Below are 12,246 nucleotides of genomic sequence, written 5' to 3' on the forward strand. Positions count from 1 at the left end.
ATAGCACAGGATCCAAAACATACATTTTTTACATTAAGTTTAGAATATCCTTAACGGTGTTGAGAAAGTTCCACTTGCACCAAAGCACACTGCAACAGAGAATCCCATTTTGCAATTATATCTGGTTTTGTATACATGAATGTAATTGGGAGAATAGCTGTAGAGATGAATATTAAGAGTATGTCACAACAACATAAAAGAACATGTCTGATGGCAGACAGGTGATTCTATTAGTTTGCTAAAAGAAAGAACCTAGTCCAGATCTCTTCAAACACAGAAAAAAAAAGTCTTATTGATTACTTTAGCATGAATATTTAAATATAAATTTGAGAGAAATGGGAAGTAAAGCAGTAAGAACTGCTACTCTGATTTAATAGGGTAAGGAATAATTACGATATCTAAAATACCTTAAGACAAATTAAATAAAAAGCATTTTTCTCATTCACAGAATAAAAATACAAATGAAGGATCCATTAAATTAAGTTTATTAAATATAAACATCAAATGCAGAGGAAGAGTAGATTTTAATTTTGGCTCCTATACTAGTACCACAAATAAATATCCATGGATCTGCATTCAGAAAAGCTCAGTGCAGCTTTATTGTTTGAATGAGGAGAGTTCTGGGGTTTTTTAAACCATTCAAGTTTGGACCTAACTGTTTTTATTGCACTCATAGCCAAACTCCTGTTGCAGGAACATAATTAAAATAACTGGACGAGAAAAAAAAGCCAACAATAGATCCCCAAGCTATCAATATACTCCTCATTAATACAGCTCTCAAAGAACATTTATGATAACTTGCTTGTTTCTTTTTAAGGCACAAAAATTCAACTGTAAAAGCAGGCATATCTCTAAAAACATTGGACTTAAGCACAGCTTGCTGGCACTAGAAACAGAGCCTGAAGTCTTTACAAAAAAGATGTGTTACATCCTGAATGTGAGAAAAAGCACACTTTAACTTCTACCATACAGAATATAAACTTTGGTTATGCCATTACTAGAACAATAATGAAAGTAGGTGAGAGGAAGCAGTCATCACAAGAAGGGCAGAGGTGCTGGGATCCAAGTTTTCCTGGTCCCTAGCCTTGCTTTTGTCACCTACATCACCAAAACTGCTACTAGTGGCTTAAGACCTTCCATGTGGCTTAATTTTGACCTTTATTAATCTAACTAGTACTATGCTAACGAATATTGGCTGCATGGCTTGCTTGCTCCCAGGAACAGCCACTCATTTGGAAACAGACTAATAAACTGCACGTTGTTTCCAAGAGTCAAGCAAGTAGAGTGCTAACAGGTTTTGGCCACCTGTCTTCCACACAACCCTGCCTGCTACTTGCTATAAAGGAAACCAGATCCCCAGACCTAAGTCTGAACTGTGTGGTAAAAGGCTCAAACTCTGTTCTTTCACAGAGAACAGCCTTGCTATCTAGCCCAAGTCAGAACAGTATTAGAAAGGCTTTGTGCTCTCTTTTTTCTGTCCAACTCCAATTGTTCTCTAACAAAGTCAGCATAGCACAAACCAAGACCATTGCATTAAGCAGAACTCTGCTAAGCAACACTCCTCCAGAAAAATAACAGAAGAGGAAAAAGGTCAGCTTGTATGCGGATACTTATGGCATTCAAACTGACATGCATTTTTATTATCTATGATCAAGCTTTTTTGCTAATAACCCATGAATAAAGATCTGAATGCTTCCATTTTTCCTACAGTGCTAGCCTGCTGTGTCAGGAAAGCTGCATCAACAGTTTTCCATCCTACTCTGTCTGTCTCTTGGTCCTTGAAGCGAGCAAAAATACTTTTTCTCCACACCAAAAAATGCTAAAAAAGACAGGACTAGCTTTGCTGCCAAGTATTTTAAAGAAAGGGAACAGGGTACTTCAGGTACTCCATTCAGTGGTTTTAGTCATGGTATTTCTTCTGAATTATCTGTATTACTTTTGTGTACCCAACACAAGCAAGACATGCAGTTACAGAATAAGACATTTTAACTTTTGGGGTTTTCAGTGGTGATCATCTTTTAAACACTAGAAGCAGAGTTTTACCATGGTAATTTTTATCTACACTCTTAGTATCAGCAACTGCAGATGTGCATGCTCATCAACTACACTAAAAAAGTTTTTACCATTCATAATTCAAATTCTTAGCTGGCATAAATATGAAATAATCTTAGGAAGAGTGAATTTTTTCCATCCCAGACCTGAAGAAAGCAGACAGAGTCCCCAGCAGCCTCAGACAATCAAGGAAAACCAAGCTTATACATAAAATGTGTTTTAGTAAACATGGTAAACCCTGACTCTAGCTCCTCTCACAGGAGTCATCAAGAATAACCAGCAAAAGAGAAATACGATGATGTTTGGTCAGCCATGGCCTCTGGACTTATTTCAGGATTTGGTGTGCTGCCCAGCCTAGAAGACCTACAAAAACACTGAGGGTGCCTGCTTCAAGGTTACTCAAACAAAGTGGTAGTTTGGGTCCCTCTCTGCTCCCTTCTGTCATCATCTCTGTGCTGGCACCAGTGCTCACAAAGCCACGAGAAGACTCTGAACACAGGATGCTGGGGTGAAAAAAACAAAACCACCATGCAAAAAGAGGAGAGTTTGTTTTCAATTACTCATCCTGGGTTGGTGAACTCCAGTGCCTGCACAAAGGATGAAACAGACATAGAGAGAAAAGAATAGGTAGACCAGGGGAAATGAAGCCAGTCCATTACTAGCTGACTAGCAACCTTCAATTACTCTGGATTAAAGTGCTGGAGAAACCACACCCTAAGAAATACTGTGCCTGCATGCTGCAATGCACATAATAAACACTAGCAGAGCTGATTGTATTTGGCCACAGATGGATGAGCTCAGTACCAATCCTCCTTCTGCTCTGCCTTTGTGAGTCTAACTCTGCCAGGTGAACTCAATGCTGAGAGAACAGCCTTGCAGAGATGTAGGCAAGGGAAGAATTCCTTCCTAAATGTGTGTATTACACTTGATTAACAGGTGAGAATGCTTCAACACAGAATCTGCATAGAAGATCTGCTGTTACTTTGTTTAAGTCACTATGGCTTATTCCTGAACGATATATACCAAATCTGGTATCAGATCAAGTAAGTCTCTGATCACATCAATACAGCACTGAGTGACGTTTGAGTTTGAAAAAAAAATAGCATTACAAAAAAGATTTACTAACAGCTGCCTATGGCACACTGATTTATAAATGTGCCTCAGCCTCTGTGTGTGAAGAGACAATTACAAAACTTTCAACATACTTTCTCACACTGCTCTGCGGCTCTGTTCAGAGGAAATTTGGAACTAATAGCCAGAAGATTCCCATGACTTCTGGAAAACACTAAAATCTTATATATAGCTGCACCCAAGGTGTTTATTTCACATAACTATCATATGGCAACATGTCCTTCAGCAGCAACTTATTGGAGGAAAGTTACTGTAAATAGTTGCGGGCTAGCTGCTGGATTATTACTCTCTAATGCCAAATTATAGCAAAATGTGATTTCTTGTAGCCCAGACATCAGCTAGTAACCCCTTCAGAACACCTACAATAAGCTAAAAAAACATTGTATTTTATTATTTAATGCTAAATATTCTCAACAGGTTCAACGTAAATTCTACTATGCAACACTTGTGTTCCATGCGGCCAAATTTATAGGGCCATCCTTTTTATTAAGGGTTGACTTCTAATTTTAACCATAATCAGCCCCACTAAATTATGATTACAAGAAACAATGTCATGAGTAAAGGCATTAAGCTCCTGCCCATACCAGATATAGACTGTGTCACACAACTCACTTTTACATAAATTAAAATTCAAATGTGCACAATGATGACCCACCAACATCATTTTTAGCTGTTACATCAGTAAAACACTGCAGAGACCCAGGTACTGCCCCTTTAGCTTAATATCCTACTGTGTCATCACAGAATCACACACTGATTTGAGTGATAGAAAAGTGCCAGCATATGTTGCCATTCTCACTTGTAAGAGTCAAGCTGTGCCACAAGCACCAAGCACAAAAAGCATTTGCATTGAATGTTTGCTACCATGACCCCCTTTCAAAACTGAGCAAGACTGCTCCATTACAACAGCCTTTCGACAGCAGGCTTGACCATCTGTTGTTAATGGACCATCCCCAAGACGTGGCTCTTCTCTACAGTACAAGGAGCAACTAATTTTCAAAGGTGAAAATATTTTTTAATGCATTAATCCATAGCAGTAATTAAAAAAAAAAAAATGTTCAACCCATTCTTAGGCTTTAATCTAGATGTTTCACCGAGGTGTATTCCAACACATTTGAAATCAGCTTTGATTCTTTAAGTATGTTTTTGTACAGACTTTAAAATTTCCCAGGCCAACAACTTGGGGGAAAGGGGGCACTTCTGGTTAAAACTAGGAAAAACTAGGATTTAATAAGAACTTTTAATTCAGAATCCGAGTATCTTTCCAGACATGTTTTAAGCATCTGGGCTGCTGTGCAGCTCGTCTTTTGTAACAACAGCCTGATGATAGGTTGCAATGCAGCACTCCAGACTTCGCAACAGTCTGGCACGCAGCAGCACAATTTGTTGCATATAACTGAGCCTCCTTCCCATCACAAAGGCAGCCACATCGATTTTTTTTTATTTTTACACTCCCCCCCATCCCAAGGCCCTCCCCTTATCCCACCCCCGCGACTTTACAGGATTCACGTAGGAGTGAAGGGGATGAACCACCCACCACCCCCCCGTTATCTTCTAGCACCCATCGGGAGAGGCAGCGGTAAGGTGAGCCACCCTCCGTGAGCGCTGCCAAGTCAGAGTCGCCTCACTCAGGATAAGCTAAAATAAAACAACTATTTTTCAAAAATTAAGCACAGTCAACCACGCCCCTCACACACACACACACAAAAACACTATCAGCCCCTCTCCGATGCACCGCCACGCCGTAAACCATCCTCCGAGCCGCGCTGCCGGCACGGAGAGCGGCACCACGTCGGAAGACGAAACCCCAAAGCAATAAGAAATTAAACAGAAAAACACCAAAACAATAACAGAGCGCGCGCACACACACACACACACACACACACACACACACACACACACACACACACACACACACACACACACACACACACACACACACACATACCCCACCACCACTCATTTGCGTTCCCCTCTAGCTTTGTGCCCGTTCCAGGAGGAGCGAAGCCTCCCCGACAGCCGCCCGGGGTGCGTTCCCCCCACCCCGCCTACCTGCCCGGCCGGCAGCCGCCGAGGGTGCCGAGGGTGCCGAGGGTGCCGAGGGGAGCCGCCGAGGGTGCCGAGGGTGCCGAGGGGAGGTGCCGAGGGTGCCGAGGGGAGCCGCCGCCGCTCCGCGATCCCCTCCGGCTCCGGCTCCGGCTCCGGCCCCGCTCCGGCCCCGCCGCGCTGCCGGGCGCCCCCGCCCCGCAGCGCCCTTTATAGGGGCGGCGCGGAGCTGCCCGGCCCAGCCCGCCCCTTGCACGGCCGGGGCCGCCCCGCACGCCGCTTTCCTCCTCCCTCCGGGGTCTTCTGGCTGTCGCTTGTCTTTCTCTTTTCTCTTTCCTTCCTTCTTTTTCTCCTCTCCTCTCCTCCCCGCTTTTGTCTTTTTCTTTCCCCTCGGCAGCGGCGGCTCCTAGGGAGGCTGGGGGAGTGCGCGGCGATTTGCATGTGGGCGTGCTCGGTGCAGCCAAAAACAAACCGGGTGTCCGCCCCGGCGCCACGCGGCGGGACGCGCTCCGTGGGTTAGCCGCGTTCGCCGGTTTTTTGGGAAGCTCCGCGCTCCCAGGTGCGCCGAGAGGCATCCCAGCCCCTCGCGTTGCCTCCCGCGCCGGCCCCTAGGGCGTCTCTTCTCGGGGATCTTAGGAAGAAAGAGCAGAAAGCCGGGCGCGGAGTTACCTGCGATGCGAGCGTGGTCCAGCCGCCCACCGGCTGTGAGTGTCTCCAGGGCTGCACCGCTCCCCCCATCTCCTGAGCTGAGCCGGTACAAGCTGGGCACAGATCCGTCCTCATCTGTACAGCTGCAAAGGTACTGAGTGTACCAAGAGTGGTGGTCTAAAAGGTATCGGTCAGTAGTAAACAGCTTCAACAGGACCAGACGTCCTGTACTCCATGTGACTTTCAGCAATAAAGGAACTGTGAAAAGTAACACTTAAATAGGCACAAATGAGGATGAATTCAGTTGTGTCAGTTTATGGAGAAATTTACAGCTATTCACAAACTTTATAAAAACAAATATCAATTTATTTTTAACAGTTCACAGTGAGCAAGCTGACTTGTTCCAAATACAAAATCTGTGAGTGAGTGTGTTTTGTTTACCAGAGAAATGGCCTGGTCTTAGCAACATTGTCTGGTTGCTGAAGGTGTCCTCCAACATTAAGTCCTCCTGTAGAAATCATCCATCATGCAAACCCTTCCAATTTTTCACTTGTTACATGTCAGGAGCCCTGTAAAATCATGCAGTGCAATTTGTGAAAGTATAGCAGTGCAATTTCAAGGCATAAAATGTTCTGTGAATGAAAGCAAGTAATGCACAAAAGGCAGGTTCCCTCTACAGACATAATGCACTGCCATTTCTCTTCTGCAGTGAAGTGGTTGATGTTTTCGTTCATGCTGTTAATGCTTTGCCTTATTGTGAGCAATCTGGATGACATGGTTACTGAGGGAACCGTATCTTCAGGTTTCCCGGCTTTTATTTCCATGCTCAGACTACTACCATGGTATTTTTTCAAGTGGTGCAAAAATACAAATACCTGAAAGCAAATTCCAGAGAGCTCAGGCAGATTGTAATCTGACATAATGCACTGGAGTATCACAGATAGCAGTAAATATTCAAATGAATAATGCAGACCCTTCTACACTGAAGAAAAGATGACGTTCATTTTCGCTGTGACCCTAGCTCCTTCCCTTAGTGCCTGTGTTTCAACATCTCACAAATGGGCTAAGGGCAGGACAAAACAAAAACGTTCCTGATTCTGACCATGGTTTCCCCAGTGTAACTGCTTCATAATGTGACTGACTTCAACAGATTCATTCTGTTTGTACCTTCATCTGGTGGTAAAACTGAAATAAAAACAAGGACTTTATTTAGTGTATAAATGCAGCTGTGTGTTTTCCACCATATGCTAGAGCATTGCATTTTACACATTTCCAAACATTGCTGGATTGTAGTTTTAAATTCTAAACCAAAGAATTTCTGCATGGTTAGTCAGAACACAGGGAGAAAGAGCACATTGAGTTTACAATCAACAAAGCGTTAAGCCTCATCCCACAGAAAAAGGAGTTTGAAAGAGAGGTTGTATTGGATGCAATTTTTTAAGAAATAGTGATTGAACTTCAGTGGAAACAGCTCTGTCAATACTGAAGACCTGACAATTGCTCTGCTATTGGTATCTATTTAAATCTAGGTTCCTCTAAGGAAAGTGTGAATTCCCAAAATTCTGGTAGTTGGTGCCAACGGTTAAAACATTTGAACAACATTTTCCAATAAGACAGCTAATATACAGCTGTTTATGAGAAGTTAATGGAGCATTTGATTTATTTTGTTCTGTTAAAATACATGTAGCATGGTGGAAAATCCTTGCGCACCGCTGGATATCATTTCCCCAGTTCTGCTTCTCCTTGTGGCATGGCAGTGATGTGAGGTCAGTGGGGGACAAGCATTGATAAATGGTACAAGAAGGATGACAGGGGAAGGGGCACAGATCTAATGAGCAGGCTGTACAAAGTCAATAGCCACGCTGCAAATAGTTTCTAAGAATAACTATTCTTACGTTTGAGTAGTTTGAGATCTCAGGGCAGACGAGCACATGTGACTCCTATGGATTTCTTAAAGACATTTGTACTTCCCAGCTCTTTCATGCACAGCAAATATTCTGGCTTCTGTCTCCTGTGGAAGGTATGATAGGTCTTTGCAAATAAAGCAGTCTCATGTGTGACTTCCTGCTTAATTTAATATATTGATGGCTAAGATAAATTTCAACTACTGATTCAGATACAGAGAGGAAAAAGGCAGACATAAACAAACACTTAGGGAAAGACCTTTGTCCTTCCTTCCCAAGCTCAAGTTAAGCACCTCTCCTCCTACCCCTTTCTGGTCTCGATATCCCTTGCTTTCAAATAGGTGTTAGGATCAGCCTCTTTCCCCCAGTTCTTTCTGTGAGGCACTGGGCAAAATGGACAGTTGGGGTCAGTTTGTAATGGTTCTTTCTGCTGTTCCTTGCTTCTTACTCATTTTCCTCCACTGCTTCTTGCCTTACTATTCCACTGTTTCACAGTGAGTCCTCTGTGTGCCACAGCTCCCTACAGGGTGTCCTTTCTTTGGCGTGGTGTGGCTCTTTCCAAGACGGTGTCTCTTCCTTCCATGTGTCTCCTACACTTTGTCCATTTCTCAGATATCACATTTTCTCCAGTGTCTCCTGTCCTATGGGCTGCTCTTTTTTAAAATATGTTTGAGCAGAAATGCCATGTGCTTCTTTCACCTAGCTGAGGTTTAGGCATGCAGCGGGTTTTCTTCATCCCTTTCAAACACCTGACAGCAGCTGTAACTGGCACAGAGGAATTAATGGTCTCTTCCCTTGCAGCTTCCAAAACTAAAGGCCTGCCAGTTATGCCCAATATGCAGTTCACATGACATGCACTTTCAGATGAGACCTGATCCTTTTTCCTAAAGCTTTTTCCTCTCCTTCAACCCATTCTCTCATTGCATTGGCTTTGAAGAAGCAGCCCACAGTAGGGTCCAAGGCTGGGTGGAAGGGAGGGCTGCAGACTGGCAAAGGGGCTGTTAGCTGCACCAGTTACTGAGAGGTCAGAGGACATGTAAATTGCTGTTCATGGAAAAGATATTATGTAGTGTAATAAAGGGGTACAACTGAAAAATAGGAAAACACGCTGTGTTCTCACAGGAGGAAGTGAGGAGGAAGTTGTTTCATTGTACTTGTAACTTCTACAAGGCAAAACACAACATTGTCAACTCTGAAAGACTGATGTTTCCTAATGTCAGAATACTACAGAAGACTGTGGGCTTAGACAAGCACACTAAGAAATGTCTTGGTATAAACCAAAGGTTTCTATGATAGGTTTCAGTAATAAAGAAAGCCACAGTTTAATAGCTGTCAGCTCTTAAGATATTTCATCTGGAAATCCAAGTTCTTTTTAGCCCTAGATGATCCAGTTTGAACTAAATTAAAGAACCAGAAAAGACAGCAGATCAGCAATTCTTCCATAAAAAAAAAATATTTTTCAAAGAACTTTGCTCACCTCTTTTTTTTTTTTTTTACTTGGCATTCTTGTTGCAGAAACACTGCTTCAAGATTCCTCACTCTTATCTTGGGACACACACTGAAGATTATTCTGTATTTTAAGCAGCTGTTTTGTCTCGGTTTGAAATATCTGAGTCATAGGATGGTGACAGATTTTATAAGATCTTCTTGGAAACAATTACTTATAGAAATTACTTAATTACTTTTAGAAAAAAGTAATTGCATTGTTATTACTGTATAGAAACCTAGGCTGTCCCTGAACATCCTAGCTTTGATTTATATTACCTAGCGTGGGAGTGTTAGTCACTCCAGCCTGGTTTACAGCCCAGTGAGTACAAGCAGCTACAACATGCTGTTTACTGCAACTTTCCATGCACACTTTTCTTCCCTTCCTTTTTACAGAAGAAAGTAGGAAAGAGTTGCTGTTTACTTACTGCACCTGCAAAGAAACAGAAGGTTTAAGTACACCTTTTGCTCTGCCCTGCCGTGGGAAAGCTTTGAAGTGCTTATCTGTGCCATGTGAAGAAGTGAATCTGGGAAGTTGCTACCTCCCAATCAAAGAATATTGCAGGCCTGTCCCAGTGCCTGACAGGGACAAAAGTGCTTGTGCTCATCCTCTCTGTCTTTCAAGATAAACACAGGCTTCAAACTGACAGCACTCATTAATAAGATGGTTCTAAGTCCTTTAAATAAAATATAAATATATTGTAGCTCAAATATGAACAAGCCACAGTTTAAGCAATTACTAGAAACAGTTCTTAATGTTATCTTGTGTTTGAGAAGGGTGATTTAAAAGCAATTTCTCATGTGGTTAGTTTCCAGATGACTGATGTTGTTTTAAGAAGAGAGACCGTCATCACAAGCCTTGCTTTGTAATTTGTCACAAACACTTAACATTAATAGGAGTGAAATTCCAGCTGCAGTTAGCTATATAAAGTAGGGTGTTGTGAAGCTCACTGTTAACAAAATTACTGCTTTTTAGATGTAAAATATACATACAGCAAAATACTTAGGTGGTAAAAATGCCTTGACTTTGACAGAAATAAACTGATTTTTCCAACTCTGGACCTAACCTATAATTTGAGGAGCAAGGAAAATATGTAGAGTTGCCAATTAAAATGCTGGTAGTTTATGTTAGGTAGCAATTTAAATTTGATATGAAGTTTTTGATCTTCTCAGTTCTCCAGGTGTATACTTCATACTGGCATACAGCATGAAAGTATTTTTAATGTTTCACCCTTCCTCTGTGCAATTGTGTATCTTCTAAAAGTTAGCCCAAGACAGGACTTCCGTAGAAATATTTCAGTGTGCATTACACATGCATTTCCAGACAGGGATATGGGAATATGCTGGCCTGTGTGAGCCAGAGTTTCTATGCCAGCCATGGGACTGAATGGACAGCTATGCAGAATGTGAAAGTTCAATGGGAAATGCTTCAAAAATTCTGCACTTTATCTCCCATTATAAATTTATATGCTAATAACATCACCAGTGCATGGAACAAGAAAGAAAAAAATTCATACCAAAACAGAAATGAAGCCTAAGAGATATAGAAGCTGATCAAATGCAACGAAAGCCAAATAAAAGTATGCAATATGTTTTCATCCAACCTCAGTTTAGGTACTGATGGGTGAATCTTCATGGATTATCCAGGATATAACCTTCATCAAATTAAGCCCCTAAGATGTAAGTTAAAATGGTCAATTACTAAAACTTCCTTGAGGTCAGCCAAATGTAATGCCAGATCAGCTGCATTACTTTAGTTTCTTAAACCTAAACCTATTAAAAAAAAAAGTCTCAAAATTTGCCTCTTTAATATCCTTCATCAATTGTTATGGAACTCAGTGCAACTTTTTCCTGATAATGACTCCTACAGTGAGTTTGTTACTACAGAAGTTTCAGCTTATTATATAAACAGCATAAATTCGAGTAGCCCAGTTAAGTCAGTGAAGATATGCACCTGGGATTTTGACTGCATGTGCTGACTGTGGACTTAATTGGAGATAAAATTAGTCCCTGATTAACAAAACTTCTTTCACTCACAGCTTTTGAGCTGCAGGCAACAACGTTCAGTGCAAATCTTAGTAGCAAGGGGATAAGCTTTAGGAAATGATGTTTTCCTTCACTAGATAACGACATTCCAGAAGGGAAGAAAATGCACCATCACGTGCTCAAAACCAGCCTGTGAACCAGAAGGAAAGACAGGATGGAGCTAGTCTGTAAGCATACTGCTTGCTTCAGCACCAGCATGACCAGAGGCCATGAGGGAGTGTGCTATCCCTCACCTCTGGTCTTAAAAGTTATACTTAGAGCAAGCCATCCTCAGGCCCAGGAAGGTTTTTGCCTAATCTTGCTGCATAACACAAGCCAAAGAGCCTCATGGCCTCCACAAAAGCAAAGCTGTGCTTTTAGGGTCTCCAGCAGCTTCCCCAGCTCACACTGTGTCTCTCCTGGGGCTGGAAGAGTGCCTCAGACCTTCTGAGAGCATCTCACACAATTGCAGAATGAGTCGGGCAGGAAGGCCCCAGTGGATGTCATCTAGTCCAACCTCCCTTGCCCCAGCAGGGTTCCCTCGAGCTGTCACTCAGAAATGTCTGCAGATGACATCTGAATGCCTCGACTGAAGGAGTACCTTCTCTGTACAACCTGTATAACCTGTGCCTGTGTTTAAAAGAAGGGAGGATAAAGGCTTCTTGTCTAGTGTAAACTACAGTGCCCTCAAAAAAGGAGTCACCCTTTCTTGCTGTTGGCAAAACCATAGCCTCCTGTTCTCCCATCTCCTTGCCTCTACTGAGCTCATGAGTACTCTGTATTACTGAGCATTTCTGAATCCATTCTTACAAGCAAGGATTTGCTTTCCAGGAGGCAAGAAACATCTCCTTTATACTTTCTTTTTACAGAGAAAGGACTGAGGTTTTGCCTCTGTTCTCTTTAAACACCTGGAGAAACATATTCAGAAAGTGAGCCTCAGGGGTGTTACTTCAAA

At 42.3% G+C, this 12,246-nt stretch overlaps 1 protein-coding gene across 1 annotated transcript in view; it reads right to left on the reverse strand.

Annotated features, from left to right (window-relative positions):
* ABCA1 (ATP binding cassette subfamily A member 1) overlaps positions 1–5,361 on the reverse strand; it is a 92,052-nt gene extending 86,691 nt beyond the window's left edge. Inside the window, exon 1 of the mRNA XM_021534836.2 lies at positions 5,236–5,361. The gene's annotated coding sequence lies outside the window, so the exon portion shown is untranslated. The remainder of the gene's footprint in view (positions 1–5,235) is intronic.
* Between the last annotated feature and the right edge of the window lie 6,885 nt (positions 5,362–12,246).

Source organism: Lonchura striata, chromosome Z (genome assembly GCF_046129695.1).
Source record: "Lonchura striata isolate bLonStr1 chromosome Z, bLonStr1.mat, whole genome shotgun sequence".
NCBI lineage: Eukaryota > Metazoa > Chordata > Aves > Passeriformes > Estrildidae > Lonchura > Lonchura striata.